Raw genomic sequence first — 10,511 nt, forward strand, 5'->3', positions numbered from 1 at the left:
GTGGTGTGAATGTGAAAGAAGAGAGGCGCTAAACTTACGGTGTGTTCTAGAGAGAGAAAGTGAATCTTGTGTAAGGAACTTCAATCATATCATCAATACATTCAAGATTCATCATCTTCTTCTTCTCCTTCCCTTCTATTTTAATTTGACATCATCCGTTTGATTGGGATTCTGCACTATCAAACGAATCTGATTGACACTCAAGTATTTTGGGGACTTACAAGTGGTATCAGAGCAAGGTTGTTTCAATTAATTTTTTCAGATCTGCAGCTTATTTGATCTTATTTTTGAAGCATTTATGCGTTTTTGGATAGATCTCTGAAAAATAAGGGGGTTTTGTTCTTCGTGTTTTTGATAAAAAAAGGTTTTTGATCGAGTTTTGGAGCTACAAAGTCGAAAAAACGTTGTTTTTGGTGGTAACTAGCGAGGGGGTGGCAGCGTGTACGGCCAGTAGCTAGGGTTTCCAAGGAGTTTACAGCCGCAGTCGGAGTTTACGGCCTCGGTTTACGATCTTCGGTTTCCGGTAAGCAATTTACGGCCAGCCTCATTTCGGACATTTACGGCCTGCTCGTTTGCGGTCCTCGTGTTCTCGGTCAGCAGTGTGCGCGAGTCTTCGTTTGGAGGTCCTAGTATGCTCAAACTTCGCTTCGCATATTTAAAAATTGGAAACAGAATTGGGGGGGGGGGGGGTGCCGGGGATCGAAGCGGGGTCTCCCCCCTAATCAATCCAACAGCTTACCAATTGAGCTGCCTTACCACACAATACTTTCATTCGCAAATTTAATTCAAAAGCACTCCATATCGCATCCAGTTTCGTAACTTTGTCATTTTTAGCCCAAAATTCAAAATCTCTTATTTTAAAATTCCATTTTCAACCAAAAAATTTAGTTTTTAAATTTTGACTTTTATTTTTTTTACTTTTTACTTAAAATTTTGACTTTCTTTTATAAATTTACATTTTACTTTAAAGTTTGACTTTCTCATTTAACTTTTAAAATTTCAAATTTAGCTTTTCGGTTTGACATTTTGAGTTTGACTTTTAAGGTTGACTTTTGAGGTTTGTAGTCAAAGGGTTTGACTTTTAAGTTTGATTTTGGCTTCTAGTTATGTTTTTAATGGTTTTTGAGGTCTACGAGGGAATTGAACACATGAAAGAGAGTTGTCAGGATATGTTAAGACAAAAGTTCACCATGTTCAATTATATCCCTGGAGAAACCCTAGAAGCTCAGTTGCAGCGATTTACTACACTTACTACAGAGTTGAATATAGCTGGGGTCTTCTTAATTAAATCTGAGATAAACAAAAAGCTATTGAATTCACTTCCGAAATCGTAGGATATGAACGTGGCTATCATCAAGAAGACAAAAAGATGTCAATCGTCTTAGTCTTGCTGCCATAACTGAAGAACTTGATGCTTTGAAGTAAGAAAAAAACAATGAGTCCTACACACATCCCGGCCAATGAAGTTTCATGTACTCCATCTTGTGATGATACAATTGAAATTCTTTGTGAGCATAATGATTTGATAAAAAGGGAAGTCGAGGACCTACAATACGAAGGATATCAACTTAGGAAAGGACAAAAACCTCTGAAGGCTGAATTAGAAGATAAAACGAAAGACTTTAGGAAGCTTCAGGAAGATTATAACAATAAATGTGAAAATTATGACTATGTTAAGTAACAACTTGCTGAATTAACTGTTGAGCTTGACACATTAAAAATCAAATTTGTAACTACAGATTTTGATTTTAGAAAATTTGATGTGTCAAGCGAAGTAGTTGCGAACATGATAGACCATTGTTTGCAATTTAAAAATAAGCAACAAAAAGGTCTAGGGTATGATAGTGTTCCTCCACCTTTCAATCATAACCACACATCCATCCCTATGACAAATGAAGAAATTGATAGGGAGGCACTTCTTCGATATGGAAAACCAGTTGGATCTGTGTTAGGAGGTATTCAGGTTGAAAATACTAATGCTTCTACTTCATGTGCATGTAAAGTAGCATAAGATGAGAACAAGGAGAACAATATTGAACAAACCAACATCTCCTTGAACTCTGAATCTGTTGCTTCGAACTCAACTACTTCTGATCAACCTGCTGTTGAGAAATACATGCCACCAATTCCAGTAAAACAGAGTGCATGTTGTAATTGTGCTTATGGGAATAATAAGAGACAAGGCAAGGATACGCCATCAGGGGCTGGAAGAAACTGATGGGTTTTGAGCATTCTAACACTTCCTAAGTGTACATGCAACCCTAATAACCTTGGATCTATGTTTGTCTAATTTGTCATGCAAAGTTGATTTCCAAGGTTATATTCCTATCTAGCATACATGGGGAACAATTTTAACATAAAGTATAGATAGAATAACTTACCTTGTTGTTGCTTGTGTTCCTTGAAACCTTGTGAGCCTAGCACCCCAAGTGTGATGCCTCAAATGCTTCACACAACACCAAATGCTCTTGGAAGAACTTATGAGAGAATACTCACTTCACAAAATCGGCCAAGCCCTCTATTTCTTTTGTGTGTAACCGATTTGGGAGGAGATCATATTACTTATATAGTGTTGACACACCTAGGGTTAAACCCTAATGTGTCATGACTCTTCATTTCCATGACCCATGGGTTTGTAACTCCCATGGAGCATCCATGGAGCATCCTATGGGTGGAACCCAACTTGATGATCCATGGAGCCTTTTGGCCCACTATACAAGATATGGATGATTTACTTAATCAACCCATATATTTAATTAGTTATCTTTTGATCACTTAATTAATTCTAAATTAATTCTTGATCAAACTAATCAAATAATATTATTAATATATTAGAACTTATAATATATTAATAATCTCCAAGCGTTATTTCTCTCATTTAGTCTATCCAATTGCATGGTGCCATGCAACCCAAATGGACCATGCCGGGTCGGGTCAAGTACATACCAGAAATAGTTATGGACTTAGACACCTTATCCAACAGTCTCCCACTTGGATAAATCTAGTAACTATTACTGCAAGTATGACTTCAGGAACCGATCGGCAATCGTAGCTCTTTACAAGGTTTCTCGAAACTTGAGAAGATGATGGTACGCCATTTAAGATAAGTGATCATATAATCCTCTGTTCTAGATATCAGTCGGACAAATACATGGAACAATGTCTTACTTATTGTCCAACATTTGTTTCCCGATTTCCGATTTGTTTGACAAAGAACTTTATTGAACACATCAATTAAGTTCTGACCGGGCCCGGTACATAGGTCAAAACAAAATCATCGAGGGGCCCAGATATCAGCTTCTAAACCAAGAAGGAACAGATAAACTTCGACTCATATGTTTGTTCTACTACTCATTGAATTACACATAAGAGCACGATTTTATAACATCGAGTTACCAATGCGTTTTTCGTACAATCAATGCCTAACCAACTTGTAAGTAACAAATCATATCTCTAGGTTTAAAGACTTATATGATATTACCGTCTCACGATCACTCGAGATAGAATTCCATGAAGTGATTCCAGTGAGCGTGGGTTGAGTCCAATGCTCAAAACTTATGAGCACTCATGATTGTTGTAGCCTCGTCCCAGACCTCTACAATCAAACATGACAATCTTGATTCATACCTACTTCCGACATATGACCGACTGTGGAGGTTTGAATAATATGTTATACCAAACAAAATTATTCTGGAAGTCAAAACATGCAAAAGAAATATAGTAAACGATCGACAAGAGATAGCAACACTTTACTCATAAATAAAACACTTTTATTCATCATCAAATGTCAATTACACTTTACAAATTTCGAGATTATCTAACTACTAAATCTAATATCATCCTTTAGCCCTATGCTCCGAGCATGCTGGAGATGCTTAACCCGAGTCAGTCCCTTCGTGAGGGGATCTGCCGGATTCTCATCTGATGATACCCTCTTTGCCACGAGGAGTCCTTCTTCGATCCGATGTCTGATGAAATGGTATTTTCTGTCGATGTGTCTGGATCTCCCGTGATCCCTTGGTTCCTTGGCTAAGGCAACTGCACTTTCACTATCACAGAAAATTTCCATCGGCTCTTTAATAGCTGGTACAACTCCAAGGTCTCCAATGAAGTTCCTCAGCCATAACGCCTCCTTTGCCGCTTCGCTAGCTGCAATATACTCTGATTCACAAGTAGAATCTGCCACTGTCTCTTGTTTGGAACTCTTCCAAGAAATTGCTCCTCCATTTAGGGTAAAGACCCAGCCCGACTGAGAGCGGAAGTTATCCCTATCAGTCTGGAAGCTAGCATCACTATACCCTACAACTCTCAAGTCATCACTCCCACCGAGGATAAGGACCCAGTCCTTAGTCCTTCGTAGGTACTTGAGAATATTCTTTACCGCAATCCAGTGTGCCTTGCCAGGGTTCCCCTGAAACCTGCTAACCATGCTCAAGGCAAAGGCTACATCAGGTCGAGTACACGTCATAGCATACATGATCGAACCTACAGCCGAAGCATAAGGTATTCGACTCATTTCTGCTATCTCAGCCTCAGTGCTAGGGCTTTGTGTCTTACTCAGCTTGGCGCTACTCTGGATGGGAAACTCTCCTTTCTTGGAGTCTTGCATTCTGAATCTCTTCAGAACTTTCTCCAAGTAGGTACTTTGACTAAGTCCAATTAGTCTTTTACTCCGATCTCTCAAGATCCTTATCCCCAAAATATAGGCAGCTTCACCAAGGTCCTTCATAGCGAAACACTTTCCAAGCCAGGACTTTACTTCCTGCAGGGTTGGAATGTCGTTTCCTATGAGTAGTATGTCATCCACATACAATACCAAAAAGCTAACTATACTCCCACTAGCCTTGACATATACACAAGATTCATCTTCACTCCTAGAAAAGCCAAATTCCTTGACCTTTTCATCAAAGCAAAGATTCCATCTGCGAGGTGCTTGCTTTAATCCATAAATGGATTTCTCAAGCTTACACACTCTATTAGGGTACTCGTTACTGACAAAACCCTCTGGCTGACTCATGTAAACATCTTCAGCCAACTTTCCATTAAGGAAAGCGGTTTTGACATCCATTTGCCAAATTTCGTAGTCATGAAATGCGGCTATGGCTAACAGAACCCGATTAGACTTAATCTTGGCTACCGGAGAAAAGGTCTCATCATAGTCCACTCCAGGAATTTGAGAGAAGCCCTTTGCAACCAGTCTAGCCTTATAAGTGTGTACTTTACCATCCATGTCGGTCTTCTTCTTGAAGACCCATTTGCACCCTACAGTCTTTCGACCTGGTACATTCTCAACCAAGTTCCAAACTTGATTGTCATACATGGATTGTATCTCGCTATCCATAGCCTCTTTCCATTTGGCAGACTCGGGGCCCGCCATGGCTTCCTCGTAGCTGTTAGGGTCATCTTGACTTACTAGTGTCTCATCACTAATAAGTGTCTCACCTTCTGCCGTAATATGGAATCCATAGTAATGCTCAGGTGCACTCCTAACTCTCGTGGAACGCCTCAGAGGTACAGATTCGTCAATTGGCTCAACAGGAGTTTCCTCCTCAAGTTGAGGGCTAGAGTTTGAAGTTCCTTCACCACTTGACTCTTGAATTTCTTCAAGATCAACTTGCCTCCCACTGTCTCCTTGGCTTATAAACTCTCTTTCTCGAAAGACTCCTCTTCTTGCTACAAAGACCACATTGTCACTAGGTCTGTAGAAGAGGTAACCAAAGGATTGTTGTGGGTAGCCGATGAAAATACACCTCTCGCTTCGGGGTTCGAGCTTATCATGAGTCTCGCGTCTCACGAAAGCCTCGCAGCCCCAAATCTTGATGTGGTCTAGTTTAGGTACTTTACCAGTCCACATCTCGTGAGGAGTTTTGGCAACTTTCTTTGTAGGGACTAGATTGAGGATATGGGTGGCAGTCTCTAAGGCATACCCCCATAATGAGATTGGTAGCGAAGCTCGACTCATCATGGAACGAACCATGTCCAACAGGGTTCGATTACGCCTCTCAGCCACACCATTCAACTGCGGTGTCCTGGGAGGTGTCAATTGTGAGACAATTCCACATTCCTTTAGATAGTCGAGGAACTCTGAACTAAGATACTCACCACCTCGATCGGATCGAAGCATCTTAATGTTCCTGCCCAATTGATTCTCGACTTCCTGTTTAAATTCCTTAAACTTCTCGAAAGTCTCTGACTTATGCTTGATTAAGTAGACATATCCATATCTACTGTAATCATCGGTAAAAGTCAAATAATAACGATTAGCATCCCTTGTGGCATGTTTGAATGGTCCACACACATCCGTGTGTATAAGGTCCAACAAACCTTCACCCCTTTCACATGAGCCTGTGAAGGGTGACTTTGTCATTTTTCCAAGTAAGCATGATTCGCAACTATCATTTGACTTTAGGTCAAAAGACTCCAAGACTCCATCCTTTTGGAGTTGGCCTATGCATTTCTTGCTTATATGACCAAGACGACAATGCCATAATGATGCTTTATCCAAGTTATTATTATTAGTAGAATCAATACACAAAACATTATTTCCTAAGTTATCTACAATAGATACAGCTTCATACACACCATCACAAGGTAATGCTTTAAAATAAAGTACATTATTAAAGAAAGCATTAATCGAACCAACTTCATTATCAAACGAAAAGGTGAAACCTTGTTTGTACAATGCATGAAAGGAAATAATATTTCTTGCCATTTCTGGCGAATAACAACATTTATTCAAATCTAAATTTAACCCACTACTTAGCGATAAAGTATAAACTCCAATCTTGGTGACAGGTGTAACTTTCCTATTCCCCATGATTAAGTTTATTCTTCCTTGCTCCACATTCTCACTTCTTCCTAGTCCCTGCAAGTCACAACAAATATGAATACCGCAACCTATATCAAGGACCCAAGATTTCGAATGGGGTGAGTTATTAGAAATGATAGTGTAAATACCTGCATGGTTGGGTTTGACTTTCCCATCCTTCACATCCTGCTGGTACTTTGGGCAGTTTCGCTTCCAATGAGCTTTTTCATGGCAATAGAAGCATTCAGCCTCTTTTGGGTCAGAAGAAGGAGTAATGAAACCTCTCTTGGTTCCACTTGAAGAAGAGCCATCAAGGGTCCGAGCCTTGGTACCCTTTGATGATCTCTTTCTCTTCCTCCCTCGACTTTGCCCGATTGCCAAGACCGGAGTTGAGTCTGGAGTAGGAGTGATAGCAACCGACTTCCCCTTAAGACCTGTTTCTGCGGTCTTGAGAAGTCCCTGAAGTTTGCTGAGGGTGACCTCTTCCTTGTTCATGTGATATGTCATGCGGAATTGATCATAGCACGATGGTAAGGAGTGCAAAATGATATCTATTGCAAGCTCCTCAGGGAAGTTCACATTAAGCTTCAGCAAACGATCCACATACCTTTGCATTTTCTACATGTGGCTCGTGACGGAGTCTCCGTCCTTCATCATGGTTGTTATCATGGAGCAGATGACTTCGTACCTCTCTTGTCGTGCACTTTGATGGTATCTTTCCATCAAATCTTGGTGCATTTCATAAGGGTAGAAGTCTTCATAAGACTTTTGGAGTTCAGCTGTCATGGTGGCTAACATGATGCAAGCCACCTTGGTTGCATCTCTTTCATGAGTATGAAAGTCAGCGATCTCCTGGGGAGTTGCAGTGGACTCGTCAATTTCCTTAAGCTCCTTGTCAAGGACATATTCTTTGTCCTCGTAGCGGGTAATCATCCTGATGTTTCTGATCCACTTACTGAAGTTGGATCCATCAAAGGTGACTTTCCCACATAGACTCATAAGAGTAAAGGAGCCATTAGGATTCGAGCCAGAAGCATTAGTTGAAGACATCTGAAAAAGAAGAACAAGTTTAGTTTAGATTTAAGAGAGTCCTTAATAAGACACCCAAATGTAATATTAAGGCTAGGATCCAATCACAACATAATATAACTTAGAAGAGGTATGCCGTAATCTAAGCTATACCATATTTGAAAGGTAGGTGAATGACGATTCACCAATTTCCACCACGAAAACCGAAATATTAAATATTTAGTTTTTATTGGTTTTAGAAATTCCTAGATTCTTTGAGATCCAATGAACTTTTCAAAGGCATGTTTCAATCTCGGGAGTGCCCTCCAGGTTTTGTGACTGGGATGCCGAGGATCACAAAACGAGGTGTGAAGTAACCATGCAAATCACTTGGTACCCTTAAAGTTTATCACTCAATCGATGTGTCGGTAAACCACACACGCTCCACTGATACTATAATAAACCTTAAGTCACCCTTTACCTACCTTGTTAAGTCCAAGTTAGTGTGCCGGTTAACCACACACGCTCCACCAACGACTCAGACAAAGTGTAAAGTGTAATTTCATGGATTAGCACCTTATTCACATTTTTCCTAAAGTAACTAAGATTGGGAATTTAATAAACATTTAGTTACTTTATATATTCATCATACTTTGAATGAGAATTTATAAGTCCTTGTCTTACCCGTTCGGCTAACGACCCTCCACCAGTCAAGCAAGCGGTGGGTGAGAATATACACCCATTAAGTCACCATTTTATAGGCAACAACCTTATACCCACCTTATAGACCGGCTTCGTGAATGAGGCGTACTAGCGGTAAGACGACTTGTTCTTATACATATATATATAATTATTAAATCATCATAATATAAGTATAAGGGTTGAATTTTAACTTTTAAAATTCTAGGGGTTGGAACTAAAGTTTTTAACTTAACTTTACTTGTTCCAAAACTTGAGGGCAAGTTTTGTAACTTTCAAAACTTTTCATTTCTTGTAACTTATGAGTTTAATAGAGTCATAAAATGAAGACTCTTCATTTTTTTATAACTCTTGTGTTTTCTTAATGGTTTTAACTCAAGTGTGACTCTTGGTTTTCCATAACTTAAGGATAAGTTATGAACTCCATTAAAACACATTATGATCAAGAATTAAACTACCAAATAGGTTACAGATAATTCCTATGATCATCTAAAACATCATAAGAACAAGAACATGAATATGAACACAATCAAAAAATTACATAAAACTTTGTAATTTTTGATAACTAGTTGTTGTAAATGAATTAGCAAAGACATTACACCACCAAAAACAAGTTTACAATTACCAAAACAGTTTAGGGTAATGTTTCTAATTCATTTTCCAGCAACTGAATCGAAATTCTACACTCATTCGACCCTACTCGCCGAGTGCATGAACATGACTCGCCGAGTTGGTTGAAGATACTCATGGACTCGACGAGTCCCCCCTATAGACTCGACGAGTCCATTCGCAGACAACAAATTTCCGATTCTGTTTTCAACTTTTAAGCACAAATAAGAACAAACAAGCCTAGGCTCTGATACCACTGATGGGTTTTGAGCATTCTAACACTTCCTAAGTGTACATGCAACCCTAATAACCTTGGATCTATGTTTGTCTAATTTGTCATGCAAAGTTGATTTCCAAGGTTATATTCCTATCTAGCATACATGGGGAACAATTTTAACATAAAGTATAGATAGAATAACTTACCTTGTTGTTGCTTGTGTTCCTTGAAACCTTGTGAGCCTAGCACCCCAAGTGTGATGCCTCAAATGCTTCACACAACACCAAATGCTCTTGGAAGAACTTATGAGAGAATACTCACTTCACAAAATCGGCCAAGCCCTCTATTTCTTTTGTGTGTAACCGATTTGGGAGGAGATCATATTACTTATATAGTGTTGACACACCTAGGGTTAAACCCTAATGTGTCATGACTCTTCATTTCCATGAACCATGGGTTTGTAACTCCCATGGAGCATCCATGGAGCATCCTATGGGTGGAACCCAACTTGATGATCCATGGAGCCTTTTAGCCCACTATACAAGATATGGTTGATTTACTTAATCAACCCATATATTTAATTAGTTATCTTTTGATCACTTAATTAATTCTAAATTAATTCTTGATCAAACTAATCAAATAATATTATTAATATATTAGAACTTATAATATATTAATAATCTCCAAGCGTTATTTCTCTCATTTAGTCTATCCAATTGCATGGTGCCATGCAACCCAAATGGACCATGCCGGGTCGGGTCAAGTACATACCAGAAATAGTTATGGACTTAGACACCTTATCCAACAGAAACAACTTCACAGTGAATAAAAATACATGTTTTCACTGCGGAACACCTAGACACATTTCCAGAAATTATCCTAATTGCGCATACGTTCCCTACTACGCACAAGGCTAGCAGAACGCGCCAAGTCGGAGATACTTCAAAAGAAACCCTTCCAGGTCACAATCGCGCAATGGTGACCGGAATGTACAGAAGGCGAAGAATAAAACTTCCAAGGTCAAGAATCCAAATCTGAAAGGAAAAAAGGGAATGTCAGCCAAGAAGTCCAATCCAAGAGATGCTCATGTGAAGCTAAGACCAGTTAGGTCAAAATCATCTGGGAATCCGACTTCGAGTTCAAAATCAAGTGCCGAGGCACCCATTGGAT

Source organism: Lactuca saligna, chromosome 5 (assembly GCF_052625555.1).
Source record: "Lactuca saligna cultivar CGN05327 chromosome 5, ASM5262555v1, whole genome shotgun sequence".
In the NCBI taxonomy this organism is placed as follows: domain Eukaryota; kingdom Viridiplantae; phylum Streptophyta; class Magnoliopsida; order Asterales; family Asteraceae; genus Lactuca; species Lactuca saligna.